This window comes from Pistacia vera, unplaced genomic scaffold (assembly GCF_008641045.1).
Source record: "Pistacia vera cultivar Batoury unplaced genomic scaffold, PisVer_v2 Contig4, whole genome shotgun sequence".
NCBI classification, from domain to species: Eukaryota; Viridiplantae; Streptophyta; class Magnoliopsida; order Sapindales; family Anacardiaceae; genus Pistacia; species Pistacia vera.
In genome coordinates, this window is record NW_022196223.1 from 560,492 (window position 1) to 577,758 (window position 17,267).

Genomic DNA, 17,267 nt, shown 5'->3' on the forward strand with positions numbered 1-17,267 from the left:
ACCAATTTGTTTGTACATCAAATATTACTCCAAAAATAAAACCAAGAATGCAGAAATTATTAATATCCTATTTATATATCTTACAATGAGTTAGTAGCACAACAACTATTTCAAAATCAAAAAAGGTCTCCCACAGTTATGAGATATCTGATACTGTTCGGTCATGCCAAAGTGTGAAACCCTGTTTTTAATCCTAATACATATTACATATTCTGTGTGATTTTATTTTTATGGAAGGGGATTTCTGTTAGTTTTTAAAAGTTTTATTGGGAATGAAATTGCAAGATAAGGAAGCTGCTGGGTTTGCATGTAACAAGGGGCAAAATCTGGAGGTTTATCTGAAAGAAATGCTGATGTGGTAGGGGTTTAGCAGGATTACCTGTAATCTAGGGGCAGAAGCATAAATTTAGAAAGATTAAAAATATAAAAAAGAAAGAAAAGGGGCTGATTTTGGCCCAAAATGAAGAAGAAGGAGACGAGAGCAGAGGGAGAAAGCGAGAGCAGAGCAGAAAAAGAAAAGTTAAAAAAAAAGGGGAGGCTGATTTTCGCCCAGATGAAGAAAAGAAGAAAACAGAGAAGAGAGGGGAATGGGTGCGGCTGAAAAATGGTAGAGTGAGAGAGAAGAGTGGAGGAGAGTGCAGGGAGCTTCGGTTGTTAGAATAGTGAGTGGATCTAAACTGTTTTTCTAAAAAAAAAAAAAAAAAGACTTAAGCTTATGCCCTTGCATGTTGATTTCCTTCTACTACCGTTCATTTGTTTTTGCAAAAATCCTTATGAGCATGATGTTCGTGAGTGGAATAGTAGAATTTTGCATAAAATCATGTTTTTAGTGAAATGATTTCTATGTTTGTGCATAAATGCCTTAACTTCGAATTTATTTCAGTTTTGATATGGCTATATTCATCTTCTGTAAATTATCCTTGGCATGCATGTGAATGATGTTATATATCATGAAATTTGGAAGTAAGTGTGGACATGCATGTATAAATAATAATGCCTATACCAATGTTGTTGACAGGGCCGTCTCTAGAACATTTATGACCCTAGGTAGGAGTTATTTTGGGGCCCTCTAATAATATGAGCATATATTTAAAAAATTATTATTATTATTATTATTTTTTTTTTTTTGCCTTGTGAGATGAAAAATCACTAGGAGAGGTGGACAACAATCGGCAGGCTAACAAGGTTAGGTTGGTGGGGGATTTTGGAGAGTAGATATTGGAGAAGTGATGGATGGTGAAATGGGTGATTTCCAATGCCAAGATTGATAAGAAAAGGCTTGAGAAGTCACGGCCCAAAAGGTATCGATGGCCGACGATTGGCAGAGTAAACGGATAAGGTATGATAGGGGTTTTGGTTGAGAGGGGTGAGGGGAGGAAGTGGTGGGTGTCGGGGGAGACCAACAATGTCGGATACATGCCAAAAAGACTGGAAATGCCTATCGTGTGGTGGAGTTGGGTTGCGAGATTCATCAAAAATTAGTCAAATCGAGGGCTTACAAGGTTGGGAAATGATAAAATGATGATTTTGATCATTTTGATGAGAAAATCGTCAGAACCAAAATTGACGAAATCAACTCTAAACCACTGGCGCAGAAGAGGGTTGAAGATGATTTATGTGAATGTCAAATTTGGGATTGAATTGGGGTGAGTAATTTGAGATATGTAAATAACTATTTTAGTCTTCCATTGAAAAGAGATTCAATGTGTTAATTGGGATTATAACTAGAATATATAAAACTCGAGGTACCACTTGCTATTTTGTTAAACTTTGAGTGGAAATATATGTAAAAAGTTTATAATAAATTAGGGTTTTTTGGCTTTTTTTTTTTGGGGGTCCCTTGGCTTAGATAAAAAATTATAAATTATTTTCATTTGTAAGATATTCAAAAAAAAAAAAATATAAAAAATTTGGGCCCCATTTTTTTGGGGCCCTAGAGGCGCCTCACTGCCTACCCCTTAAGCCGGCCTTGGTTGTTGAATGGAAAGCAGAATTGTGTTTCCGCCAGTTTGATTTGGTTGATGATTGAGAATTCCAGTAATTTTGGTAGGGTGGTTTGTTTGGAAATTAATTGGTGGCAGTAATGGGAATGAGGGTATGGAAATTATGGATTTCATATATTGATTAATTTTGACAAGCAAGTGCATTTTTATGCATATTCACATGTTTGTGATAGAAAAGAAATATGGGAAGCAGTATGTTGGATATGGTGGTGAATTGTGTTGTTGACTGAAATTGGAGATTTAATGTAATAGGTTTTATATGGGTAGAGCTATATGTTGATCCTAAATAACCAAAAGTTATTAAAGTATGTTTTTGGTTATAAAAAGTATGCTGTGAATTCTGACAGTCCGAAATTCTAAAAATTTTATATATGTTTCGGGTTTGCAAATGAAGCTAAATTTCAGGTATTTTGTTTTAGACTTATTAGAGATGGTTGAAAATGATTTCACCCAAAATTCGAAGTATTGGATTTTTAATGAATTTTGAATTTGCTATGAAATTCTGGAATTTCATGTTTTCTGAGAGCATGCATTTTTCAGAACTGAAATAATGCACTTATACTTACCAAATTCAGTGATTTAAATTCTGGTGAATCCTATATGTGGTCTAGTTTAATTCTGGAGAGTTTCATGAGGTTAGATTAAGGGCTGAATTGTTATGAATTTTACAAGTCAGTAACCTCAATTCTGGAAACAGTTGACAGATTTAAATGAGTTTGAAAGAAAATTGTGTTTTAAATAGTTATTGATTCTGAAGTGACTTGAAAATATACTGGATCAACATATATTTGTCTTGAATGCCCCATTGAATTATAGCTTGATTTGGTCAGTAGATTAAACAAATCTTTTTCAAAAGCTTAAACCATGTCTGCATGTTAACTTATGATTTTTAAATGTTTTGATGAAGTTTGGTATATAGAATTATATGTATTCACGCTATATGAATAAAATTTTGAGAGTAGAGAAGTGGTTGAATTGTATACGGGTTGAGGTCGTGATGTTGGTAGATGGTTTCTGTTAAAAAGAAAAAGAGAAGGGGTGCATTCTGTCAGTTTTGAAAGTAGGTTTAACTTGCATTCTACCCCCATTTTGCATGGAATTCAACGTTTTGGCATGATTTGCTTTTATAGAAAGTGGTTGTACTTATGATTAGGTCGGACTATGCTATGGTAAGTGATGTAAAAGTAATTTTTAATCTGGTTAAACTGTCAGTTTAAAACATGTTTGGAAATTTTCAGTTTCACCCTAGATGATTATTTGAATATTATGTCATATATGTATGATTTATAAGCACATATTGGTATGCTCTTGACTATATATGTTACTTGAGATTAACATGAGATGCATGATTAAATGAGAATTTAGTGATTTTGATAAATATACTACATGAGAAACGAAAAAGGGTTGATTTGTCAGTTTTGAGGCATGTTCAACCACCCTACGAAGTACCCATTCCTAGTTTCAAGCTCTGCCACGCGATGCAGGATTCCACTGGGTATTGAGATATTTGGTCTTCAGGCTCTGCGCATGCGTATTGAGATATTTAGTGCCTGCCTGGGCGTTGAGTTTGTCGCCAGGTATTGAGATAGTCTCAGGCTCTGCATGCGCGATGATAGATCTTGCGGGGGTATCGAGATGTATTTCCCAGCTCTGCCTGTGTGTGGGATGCCCACCACGTATCGAGATTTTTCCCCAGGGTATAGTTGTGGTGAGAACCTTAGTATCAGTTTACTGTTTCGAAACAGGATATCAGTTTAAAGTTTTCAGATACCAGCCTACAGTTTTCAGTATCAGTTAATAGTTTCAGTTTTCAGTATCTGATGGATAGTTTGCATTAGTTATATGAAACATTTGATTTTGTAGCATGATTTATAGAAAACATTGTCTTTAGAAGCTAAGCATTTCAGCTATTCTTTAAGTTCTCATAAAAGAATTTCAGCATTTAGTGATGAGCTAGGATTCAGAAATTGTTGTCAGTTTAATTGATCAGATTATAATAATTAGAACAATTAGAAATGAGTTATGCATGCATACATGGATGATTAGCTGCCACATAAAGAATGTTCATGGAATCATGTTGTTTTCTGTATTTTATAAGAACCATTGCATCCATAACTTTTGTTTGACGAATGTTTTGCAAACTCCCCTTTTTCCCAATCACTGAGTATTTCAGCTCACCCTTTCTTAAATGTTTTTCCCCCACCAGGACCTTCCGGAGATCGTGCCGAGTAGTGAGCCTCCGCTCAGGGTTGTGCCACGCGTTGACATCTTTTATGGGTTTTAATTTATGTCGCATTGTAAAATTTGGGATTTCGTTTCAAGAAACATGTTTCTTCATGTATTTCCTTTTGTTCATATTTGGAATGGGAGTATAATGTGGAAAACCTGATACCACAAGTTTCCCTAACTCTTTTCTTTTGTAAAACGAAAGATGTTGCATGTCTTTTTTGAGATGTTGGAAATGGAAATACTATGATGTTATCAGGAAAAGATGTCTTTAAACAGGTTTCGCAGTTTTTCTACATGCATGTCTGGGTATCGAGTCTTGTGGAGCGCCCGGACTTATCGGGATGAGGAATATTCGGACGGGTGTGGCACAAAGTGAGCATAAGAAGCCATATATGAGAAAGAAGCTCTCCCCCTCGTCTTAGGTGATGAGCATGTTCACTTCCTCTGCCTTGACTTGCCGCATAACATACCATTTCAACCCAAACATCTCTAACTATCTTCCATTTATCTGATATTTTCATTAACTCTGATGCAAGCTTGTGCGCATAATAGAATATGGATTTGATTGCGTCTTCTTTCACTTCAACGCTGAGTTCAAGTAAATCTGTCCAAGCTGGAATTCTTTTGTCGTCATTATTGTCGCCATTATCTCCAGTGCTGTGTTCAGTTTCGTCTGATGGGTCGAAACGCTTAATGGAGATAACTGTGTTTCTTGAAATATTCGCTGACCTCAGAAAGAGTATCCCGACGCCTGAGTACACCCCCCACTCCAACTGGCAACAGTAAAGGATTCTGAACAAGGACATACATCATATATTTTGACAACACCATGCCCATCTCAGCAACAGTACTGCTATTTTCAGTTTCGAAGACTCCTGAATATTTATCCTGATAATAACAAAGTTCTGTTGCAATGTGCCAGATGAGGATACTTTCGTCAAAGTCCATCTCAACACTCCATTTAAGCATACTATGGTTTTCAAGTGCACGGCTTCTCCTTGTCATCCTTAGGTTTCCTCTATTCTCCTTAAATTCATCAACATCCTTCTTGACATGGTTGGATATGAGCTCTTGCAATTCTCCGGGATTCATTTCGCTTCCTCTATGTTCGTTAACTCGATCATGCTCCCTGTTCACATGATTGAATATCAGCTCTTGCAATTTTGTAAGATTCGTGTCGCGTCCTCTATTCTCCTTGAATTGTTCATATTCCAACTTGACATGATTGAAAATCAGTTCTGGCAATTCTTCGGTCACCTGTGTATAGGACGTTTTATATCGGCGATTTTCCAGTAGTTTATCCCTGTACTGGTTCATTTTCAGCAGTAGTTTATCCCTATACTGGTTTATTTTCAGCAGTAGTTTTTTTAGTAGTCTGACCATCTGACAGAGCCCCGGGATTTTACAGTCAGATTTTTCTTTGATGCAAAGACTTGTAAACTGTATTGCCCAATGGAATTTGACCACCGCGGTAGTGAAAGCATTGTTTCCAAAAGATACATGGGTTGTAGGATGGTATTGCTCTTCTTCCGCCCAATGATCCAATGTCTAGATTGATCAGAGAATAACAGAACAAGAGCAGCATATATCTCCAGAACAATAGCTATACCCAGCAACAAGAAGGCTAACCAGACATCAAACTTGGAATATTTCTGCTTGTCAAGAAAACAGAAAATCACCAACACAAGGCTGGTGAGACAAGTAGTGATAACCCGGCGAATTAGACCCCAACGAGTATGAATTACGATGGCCTTGGTGTATAGCATATCATACATGAATCCTAGTTCGATGGCGATCACACTGAAAACATCTTTATGAGACATATCCTTTAATAAAGGCTCAATGCTTTCTCGCTCGATGTCGCTGGTGCTCAAATCTGTAAAGAGACACTTGAATATATGAAATAAAGCATAGGCTAATATGATCTTTTGATCGGAATTGAATTCTTTTCCAGACTCAGGCATGTTTATTTTAAAATCAGGAGCATCTATCATGAAGTCTCTTTCCACTTTGTATCCCTGGGCAAGATACAACGGGTACTGGGGTAATTGGAATCAGCAGCAGCCGAAGAGAGCACCAATTCTCCGAGTTGATTATTGCTTACTGACCAGAGAGTCCATGTCCTCTCTCCATACTTGATAAACCCAACAATAATCATTGGTATTGAAAGAACTGAAATCCGCGAGCCATTCCATGCAGTTAGAAAGATCAATACTGTGGTTAGTGTTTGGAAAAGTAACTGAAATGCGTGCCTTAGGTACAACTCGTTGTCTTCTAAAGAGTATGCTGTAATAGTATCANTCGCAGGTCTGACGTGTGCGTGTTGCCCTGACGGGAGCAGGTCACGCTTAACGTGACTTTCCCACGTCAGCCCTTTATTTTCCCGGGTATAACAGACATCAATGACAAAGAATTTCCCAATGCATCCAAAGAAGTATTAAAGAAGGAAAAAGACTAAACTTGGATAAAAACTATTGCAGAATTTCAGAAAGCTTAGTCTAGGTATATTTTATTGTAACCAGTTTTAATTGTAAAAGCATAAGCTTTGGTTAGAAAAGTCATTTATTTGTGAAAGCTCTAAAAAACTGGGCCTATTTGTTTCACTCTTTTGAGTAATTTTTCTATTATCTTATTTGGATTGAAAAACAGAATATGTGTTTATTTAGTTATTGAGTCATTTCATTCAGAAAATTAATCCAACTCAAATAGGATTTTTTGTCTAGAGTTAGAAAAGTGGGTGAGACTTGTTTTCTATTATCCCATTCTATTTAACTCAAAACATTTTTTCAACTCTATTCAACTAAAAACAATTACCTTTCACTGTAAAAGTTTATAAATTAATAAAAACACTCTCACCCACCTAAGCCACTGCTAGCCGCTAGCAACCACTGCCGGTCGTCAGTGGCGGAACAACGCACGACCAGCCAGATCTAGCTGGTCATGTGTCAATCTGACCGTTGACGACGACCATATTTTGGGTGTCGTTGAGGGCTAGATTCTGGCCTTAGATCTGACTGTTTCTGGCCAAATCCAAGGTGGATCTGGCCAAAAAAGGCCAGATCAACACACGATCGGTCAAATGCGACACACGATCGGTCAAATCCAACTGGTCACACGTCATTTAGCAACTGTTGACTGTCATCCAACAGTGTTGGCCGGCTGCCGGCAATGGTTTGGGTGGGTGGGTGGGTGGGTGGGTGGGTGGGGATGTTTTTATTAATTTATTAACTTTTATTATGAAGGGTGTTTAACTAAATTAACAAATCAAAAAATGTTTTCAAAAAATGTTTCAAACAACTATTCTATATTTTTATCTAACTTTGATACAATTTTCAGATATTATACTAAACACGTTCTTAGAATCCTATCAATCATATTTAATTTAATCATATCCTATCCTATTCAGGTAGTTTTTCAGAATAACATTTTTCAAATAACCTACCAAACAGGCCCCTTGTTTTTGAGTTTTTGGGATTTGAGCCAAAATGTTGCTTTTCAAACCCAAGGGGTTAAACTAAAATTTAGCAAACTTGTCATGATTAGGCTCTTACCACTAGACCAAAAGCTATAGTTATCAGTAAAGACACAACCTTATTTTCTTAAATCGCCAGTCCTAGGACTGTAAACGAGTCAAGCTGAGTTTTCGGCTTATCGAGCTCTACTTGTTTGCTACAGGATCGAGCTCGAGTTTGAGCTCGAGCTTGTTGAATTAGAGAAAATGTGCTCGAACTCGAGCTCGAGCTCGTTCCAGATGAGTCAAGTTTGAGCGAGCTCGCAAGCTCCAGTTCAAGCCGACTTGCGAGCTCTAGTTCGAGCCAAGCTCGTTAAGGCTCGAACTGCCAAGGCTTGACCTCCGACAATTTCAACCTTGCAGACAATTTGCTCCTAAACCTGTTTAAATACACAATTTTGCATCAAAAATGGCTACTGCATCCTCAATCATATTAACCATGATAGTTTTGTATGGAAAATTAAGTTAGGTGAACTAAATTTTTCATTTTAGTTCACTTCACTTAATTAATGTTTGAGCTACAAAAACAATAACATATTAACATGTGATTGTATCAAAATATAGTCCTAATTTTAACCTAGTAGTAACTACTAAGTTTGCATCAAAATACAATCTAGGACATCAAAATAACAGCTGTCCAATAATCAAAATAGAGGTGGTTGTAGTATGTGCACGGGCTATCTACGTCTTATACCGAAACCACCATCAAAATTCGCTAGATACCCAGCCTTCACCTGCTATTATAACACACAATTAACTAATGAGCACCTGCCTAAATTGATGAACACCTACCCAGATTTCATTAACCAATATCCACAACTCACCAACACAATTCAATTAAGAAAAATCTATTTCCCCACACCCAAACGGCCTCTATTTCCCCACACCCAAACGGCCTCTACTGCCCAATTATTTTCCCAACTATTTCCCCATGCCCAATTGGCCTCTATAGCCCAATTCCAGCCCTAACTATTTCCCCACGCCCAAATAGCCTCTAGTACCCAACTCCAGCAACTTCCACAACACAAACAAACAATATAGAATAGATTTCCACAACATAAAGAACCAGTCAAGAACCGGAAAATAACCCATAAACCATGCACTTGTGCATGCCTCCTACCACAGCCAAACCATGTACGGAATCTGATTCCCAAGAACTTACCGAATAGGAAGCTTGATCTCCAATGGTTGCTGATCTTCCTAAAATGACAAAGGAGGAGTAATTAAAGTTTAGTTAGAATAAAGATAATGTAATTATTGAATTTAATCAAAATAATATTTAATATAACCTACTTTGCACCCTTTCTTCACCCCATTCAAAGAGCGACACCAATCACATCCACATAAGAGCATCTCCACCATGTCAGGAGCTAACGACGATTGATACGTGTTAATAACCTTACTCCTAGCGTTGAAAGCAAACTCATAAGCAACCATAATGATAGGGATGACTAATATGTCACGAGCCATGGTAGACAAAATTGGAAACTTTGTTGAATTTGCCTTCCACCACTGCAAAGCATCAAACGCCACAGAATCCCCCACACATTTATGGCATCCCTCTCCTAAATAATAGTCTAACTCTGATTTACTTGGCTTTACCATCTCGACCACATCTAGAAAGTGACTAAAATCATCCCAATCTCTAGGCGACCCCTCATCAACAACCTAAACTCCTTCCCCTCCTGATTTAGAAGTGTAGGAAGCAATCAATGCTTTACTAGCATCAACATACTCCCAATATACCTCATACAAAGCATCTCAAACAGTATCAGCATTTGCCTGCACTTCGAGGTCAGGATACATCTTAGGGAACGACTACTAAATGACCCTCATCTTCAGTCTAGGGTCCAATGTAACAACCACAACTGTTAGCACCCCCCCCCCCCCCCCCCCCAAAAAAATATTTGTTAAACTTTTCTTTCATTTTCCAAACAATGGCCCTTATAAAATCATCTTCATCTTCACTCTTACTATCCAACATCATTTTGATTAGACAAACTTGTTTTACAAACAAGTTTGATGTCGGATAATCACTCCCTGATATGAGATTGGTCACACCACTAAACACCTTCAAATATCAAAGTTTCTCTACTTTGTCCCAATCATCCTCCTTGGGACAATAATGGTAACTCATATCCCTCTCCTTCAATCTAAGAGAAACACGTCTAAACTTCATTACCGTTTCCAACATATCATATGTTGAATTCGATCGTGTTTTACAATCAAGAATAAGCTTGCGAGACGACAATCGTAATTGTTGAACAATCTCTGCAAAAACCTTAAGTCTACTCTCCGAGGCATTAATATATAACACGCTGTCACAGATGTCATCAATAATGTGTTTAATTTGATAAAAGTCATCTTGAACAACCAACCAAGTTCAAGATGTGTACATAGTATCTCACATGAAACAACTTGCCCCCACATATGAGCTTCCCGATAACTTGAAAATTTTCCTTCAAGACTTTGATTGCAACATCATTGCTTGAAGCATTGTCCACTAAGATCATGTGGACCTTAGTTTCAATTCCTCACTCCATCAAGCACTTGAAAATGACATCAGAAATGGCAACACCAGTACAAAGATGAGGCAAATGAACGAAGTTTAGGACCCGTTTATTCAACTTCCAATTATCATCAATCCAATGCCCAATCAACACATGTATTCCATCCTCTGATTGCCTGAATTTCATAGATCTATGGTGAGACTGATCTTCCTTACACCCTTCAATACCTTCTTCAACTTCTGCTTCTCATTTTCATACACTTTCACACAGTCATTCTTGCAAGTGTTACGCGAAATCGGAATCCATTCAAGAATCCCATATTTCATCATATTATTCAATTTGTCTTCCTCCACAATAGTAAACAGAAGCTCATGCATCAACACCCAATGGGCAATAAGTTTCCTCATCTTAAGCATATCGAACTGTCCTTGTAGAGCAGGCAGGATGATAGATATACCCTGAGTATTGAAGGGGAAAATTTAATTTGTTATTGCCTCAAGGAAGCTGATCTCTACACACATCTCTTCAAATGTCTATTAAATTGGGTAATGCTTCCAGTGATAGTAATTTTCAGCTTGGTTTTACAATTGATGCACTCAGCCTTCTTTGCACCACTAGGGACAACCACCTCCCTAAATTATGTCCACATCGCTGATGTCTTGGCTCTCTTCTTCCTGTGAAGTGGATTATCATTGTCTACTACATTTTTGGGCCTATTGACACTTTGTTCTATACGGGTAGTGGTTGTGCTTCCATAAATGTTACGACGATCAACTACTTTAATTACAATTGTATAGTCGATGTCATCCAATGTTGGGGTGTTTAAGGAACTACCTTCGGAGGCCATACCTATAATTAAAAAGAAAGGATCCATCATTAATGAAACACACAAACTCCATAATCCGGCAACACAAACTGCAGAATCCAACAACACACACAAACTATGCATTTTTCATAATGTGCAAACTGAAGATTCATATTTGTATTCTTTCTGAAAATTTCATAATCCATAATCCGGCAATAAATGTATAAGATGCAATGCACATAAAATTTCTAATGCATATGCATATGATCATGTTTGTATTCTTTTTGAAAATTCTTTTCTAATTCTTTCTGAAATTTTTTTTTTTCTATTTCTTATTCTATTTTTCTTTCTTTCTGGAATCCTTTCTGTTTTTTGTTCTGGTTTGCCAATCAAACTAGGTTGAGGCATGGATTTGGAACCTTGGCCATGTGAGCGTATTCTGAAATTCTTTATGGGTACAGTCTTTATCCACATGCACTTCTAATGAACTGTACAAATTTTGTTTTTTCTATTCTGAGGCTACTCACTGATGGCGGTGTGCATGTGGGAAACTTTTACATCTCTGTTGCCACTAACTAACGCAGCAAACGCTCACAGGTTCCCCATCACAACAGTCCTCTGAAAACATCTCTGTAAATCTACAAAATAACTAGCTAGACATTTTCCAATACTTTTAAAATTTCTGAAATATATGATATGCTATGTCATGCATTTATATGCCGTTTATGCATGATCCCAAAATACGTGTCTGACTCTGGCATATATTCTATTAATTCTAAGGCTTTTATTTCTATACTTTTCTGGAAAGCCCAAAGTTTTATTCTAATAACACGCTTAACTTAAACATTCTCTATTTTATTCTTTATTTCTGAATTCTATGCATCGTGTGTACGTGCGCGATTCTATAATTTCTACATAATTATGTAATTCTTCAATTCTATCATGCTATGTAAAGTATACATGTACACAATTACATTATCTCTCACAAATTCTACTCTTTAATAATTATGTTAGTGAGATATCAAAATGGCACAATTCAACTAGGGAATGAATTCTACATTTTGGGCAATCTAATTTCTTCTATAAAAAGCTATGCCATAACTTAGGTATTAAGTCTACTAACTTGCCCAATATGCTCCTAGATTTTCTCAAACTTATATGTCACATAACCATGACATTGAACAACTCTCTAATATTTTTCTAATGTAACAAACATATCTTGTACAACTTTCTAAATACAAATCTTAATGTCATAAATTTGCATTATCTTACATGAGCATCAACTTCAATTGTTATACATGCCCTTCTTTCTTCTTTTCTTTTGGCTACATTCTATACATTAATCTATATTGCTATATTAATCATTGTAAATTTAGTCTAACATGTGGCACAACATATATACTTTGGCTAAATTCTAATTTCCTTCTAACATTCTTAACTAAATTTTTGGCCAATACAAAATATTCTCAAGATCTTCTAGCAAATTCTATGGCTTGTAATATATAATAAGGCATGAAAACTATACTCATACCAATCAATTTCTAAAATGGTCATGTATTTAATACATAAACTAAACTTCTATTTCTTTGGTATTTATACTTGGGAAAACTTTTATATTCTTTATACAATAAAACCACTTATTACATGTTGTTTATAACTAATCTCAAAACAAGAAATAACAATATCCTCATTTGGCCAAGCCATTCCTTGAATGATCTTTCTAATTTCAAGCATACAAACTTGACAATTTATTATGGCATATTGTAATATTATAGTATAATCACCCATTCTTCACTATCATCAATACTACACTATTGCAACAGTTTAATATGCAATCCTTGCCATCACTTTTCTAAAGTTATAAGTTTCAAAACTCATAATTCAATGACTAAATACAATATGCCATTCAAACTAATGCTAAAAGTTCAAACAACTTGAACCATGCACTAAAGGCCATTCATTTTATTGAACTAACATAACCAAGTGTTATTCTAAATTTTGGCATAACAAAATGTATTCTTGAATACTAAAACTTACACTTGGTTAAGCCTAACATAACCTTTCAACTCCAATTCTTTCCTTTCTCAAACAATTTCTTCAACAATATTTAACAAACTCATGCATGCATTTCTCTTTGAATTTTCATCAAACAATTCACATGCACATGCAAATACTTGGTTGGTCACACTTCCACATCTCTCAAATCCACCAAAATTGGAGGAAAAACTCACCAAACTTAACTTCAAATCTGGCCGGATTCAACACTTCCAAATTCCAACATCAACTCATCAAATTTTCATCCAAATTTCAACCAAAACATCACATCTACATAACTACTCATCTTGGCTGAACTTCTACACATTATTCTCCATCAAACAAGCATCTAAACATCCAATACTTTTTATCATACATCATACACAAACACTCAAGAATCAACTTACACATATACTACTCAAATTAAAGCTTAGATTGGATTTACTCACCTTTTTCTTGCAAGAATCCTTTTCTTTGCTTCCTTTGCTCACCTTCTCCATTGATTCATGCTTAGAAAGCCACAAAATGAACATATATTCACTTAGGCATGAATTCTTATGTAATTCCCTTGGAAGACTTTGAAGAAATGGAAGAGAAATGGGGGAAGAAGGTGGCGTGCTCAAGGGATGAGAATGGCTAGGGTTTTTCAATTGAAGCCTTAAAACTAATAATATATATATTCCTATTTTGCCCTTGCACTTTTATGATAATTCCAATTATGTCATACATGCATTCACCGATATACCCTCACTTTCAATGGATTTAATACATGTTCTTGGTTAATTTCACTCCCCACACTTTCATCTAGTTGTAAGTGAAAAGACTATTTTACCCTTATTCTTTAATTTCTTTCTATTACTTTACAAACACGTATTTTTCTCGGCATCACACCACATGTATTTTCCATAATCTTTCTATCACGCTATCTCATGGCGAGCTACTTAATATTTATCATACTCACTTTTCACTTGAACATGTGATTCTATGTGAAATGACCATTTTGCCCCTATTGAAACTTTTATGGAATTTCTCTATAAAACTAATTAAATATATTCACTATGACTATAAAATAATCCCTACCATATTTCTAAATGTGAGTATTACACCACATGTGATCATCTCATCATACTATTTACCATACTGGATCTGTTTCAACAAATTGAGTGAAGTGAACTGAAGTTTTTGTTTGGTTCACTTTATTTAATTCATCTTTCATTAGAACAAAAAAGGGACTATATACAAATTTAATCACAAAACATCAAAATATAATGTTTCATCAAAAAAATGGTTGTATGCTAAGCAGCTACATCCCAAAACCATTCTTGCCCCACTTCTACAAACAAAAAAATAAAATATCAATTAATGATATAAGTACATAAAGATGAATATGCGAACCTAAACAAAAAATCAATTAAGTCAAACAATCTGCACAATCTTGCTACCAAAGCTAATGACATGCGGGAGAATCAAACAATCTACTGATTCCCATCAACTAACGGGATAGGAAAAACAATCTCCAAGTGGTCCTGCTCTTTCTGAAATGAAATAAGAAATAAAAATTAAGTTTACACTAACATAAAGTAATTATAAATATTGAATTGCACTAAAAATAGAATCAATGGAACCTATGCACCTTTTCTTCACACTGTTCAAAGGTTGACACCAATACATCCACACAAGAGCATTTCCATCGTGTCTAAAGATAAATAAGCTCGATAATTGTCAATAACCCTACTCCAGACACTGAATGTAGACTCTGAAGCAACCGTAGTGATCGGGATGGCTAGTATCTCACAAGCTATCATAGACAATATAGGGTACATGATTAAATTTGTCTTCCATCATTGTAAAGCATTGAATGCCTCATGATCCCCCACGCACTTATGACACCCCTCTCCCAAATAACAGTCTAGCTCAAACTCACTCGGCTCAACAGTCCCACAAAAAACTGCTAAAATCATCTCAACTCGCAGCTCTCAAAGTCGTTGCCTCCTCACCAACTGCTCCAACTCCATCCCCTACTATTGGAGGCCCACGGGAAATAGTAGAAGCTTTGTTAGCTTCAACATACTCTCCACATAGTTCATACAATGCATCTCAAACAGTTACAATATTTGCACGAGATTCTAACTCAGAATAGGCCCACTGAATTACCCTCATTTTCAATCGAGGATCCAATACAACAACCATAGATATCAACACATTACATTCCCCCCAAAATTTATCGAACTTCTCCTTCATCTTCCTTACTATGTTTCTAATGAACTCATCTCTGTCTTCACTCTTACTATCCAACATCATTTTCACTAAACATACCTCCTTTAGAAATAAATTAGATGTTGGATAATCACTCCCACTAATGAGATTGGTTATACCACTAAAAACCTTTAAAATGTCACACACTGTCTCCCAATCCTCGTCCTGTGGATAGTAATGATAACTTGAATCCCTTTCTTTCAACTTGGGAAATACTTTTATGAACTTAATTGTCATTGTCAATATTTCGTACGTTGAATTCCATCTTGTTTTACAATGTAGAATAAGCTTTCGAAATGACAATTTAAGTTGTTGCACAATCTCAATAAAAATCATAATCCTACTCTGAAGCATTGATGTATAAGACACTCTCATAGATGCTGTCAATGATATGCCTAATCTGATAAAGTCAATCTTGAACAATAAGGTTTGCATCTAACATGAAACAATTTACCTCCACAAATCGTATTCCCCATAACTTCAAAATTTTCCCTTAGAATTTTGATTGCAATATCATTACTTAAAGCGTTATCCACTGAGATAGTGTACACCTTATTTTCAATCCCCTATTCCGTTAGGCACTTGGAAATGGAATCAACAATCGTAACACCGGTACGGGGAGGAGGTAAATGTACAAAGTTGAGGACACGTCTATTCATCCTCCAATTACCATCTATCCAATGCCCAGTAAGCACCATATACTCCATCTTCTGATTGCGGAATTCCACAAATCCGTAGTCAAACTAATCTTGGTCACATTCTTCAACGTCTTCAACTTTGCTTTCTCACTCTCATATACCTTCATAAAATCATTTTTGCAGGTATGGCAGGAAACTGAACTCCATTCAGGAATCCCATAATTCATCATATTGTTCAAGCCCTCTTCCTCCAGAACTAAAAATGGATGCTCATGCGTAAGCACCCAATAGGCAATAAGTTCCTTCATCTTTATCATGTCAAACTTTCCACTTGAAGTAGGTAAAAAGGAAGTTCCAACATCAGAACCAACAACAAGAAAAGTAATGTGTTGTTGCCTCATGGAAGTTATTTTCTTTGAACACCATTTTAAATGTCTATTAAATTGGGTGGTGCTTCTGGTGGCATTAATAGACAGCTTGGCTTTGCAATGGATACACTCTTCCTTTTTTGTACCCCCCGGAAGAATCACCTCCTTAAACTCTATCTAAGTCACTGATGTTTTAGCTCCCTTTTTCCTTTAAATTGGATTGTCGTTCTGCCCACCATTATCTGGGCTACTAATAATGTGTTCTATATTTGTAATGGTCTCATTCAAGGCACGCTTATTGCTTGGTGTAATTGTAATCATATCTTGCTCTGTAGGGCTGCTTGAGGTATTGCCGTTTCCAAACCTATAATACAAAATAAAAAGAAAAGGGTTAGCTTTTCTTATTGATATTTGACGGAATACCCTTGATGAAATCAAACAAATCCAACAATAAAATAGTCCAAAAACACAAGATAGGGCCACTACAAATCTAGAATTAATTCAACAATAAATTAGAATATGTGGAGATAAAGTTGAATCAAAGAATGTTACTAGATGGAATTTTGGAAATATGTGGAATGCCTCCTGAAAAATTTAGAACTATATATTCAAGTATTAACAAGCTAGAAAAGCAATCTTTTAACATGAATTAATTGGAACCAAACTAAACTGCCAAGTGCTAACCGTGAGAAATAAAACCACTTCCTTAAAATTTTGTTTCCTCTAAATTCCTATTAATTTAGTCATTTTTATATTATTGGTGGAATCTTAAGTTGTTGAAGTGACAATGATGCAATGAAGGGTTGTTGCACATACATTTATTTAAAACAAATCTTGCATTTAATATAAAGTTCATTCCGACCATGTAGTATTTAATATAAAGTTCATTACTTCTCATTCTCAACACACACGA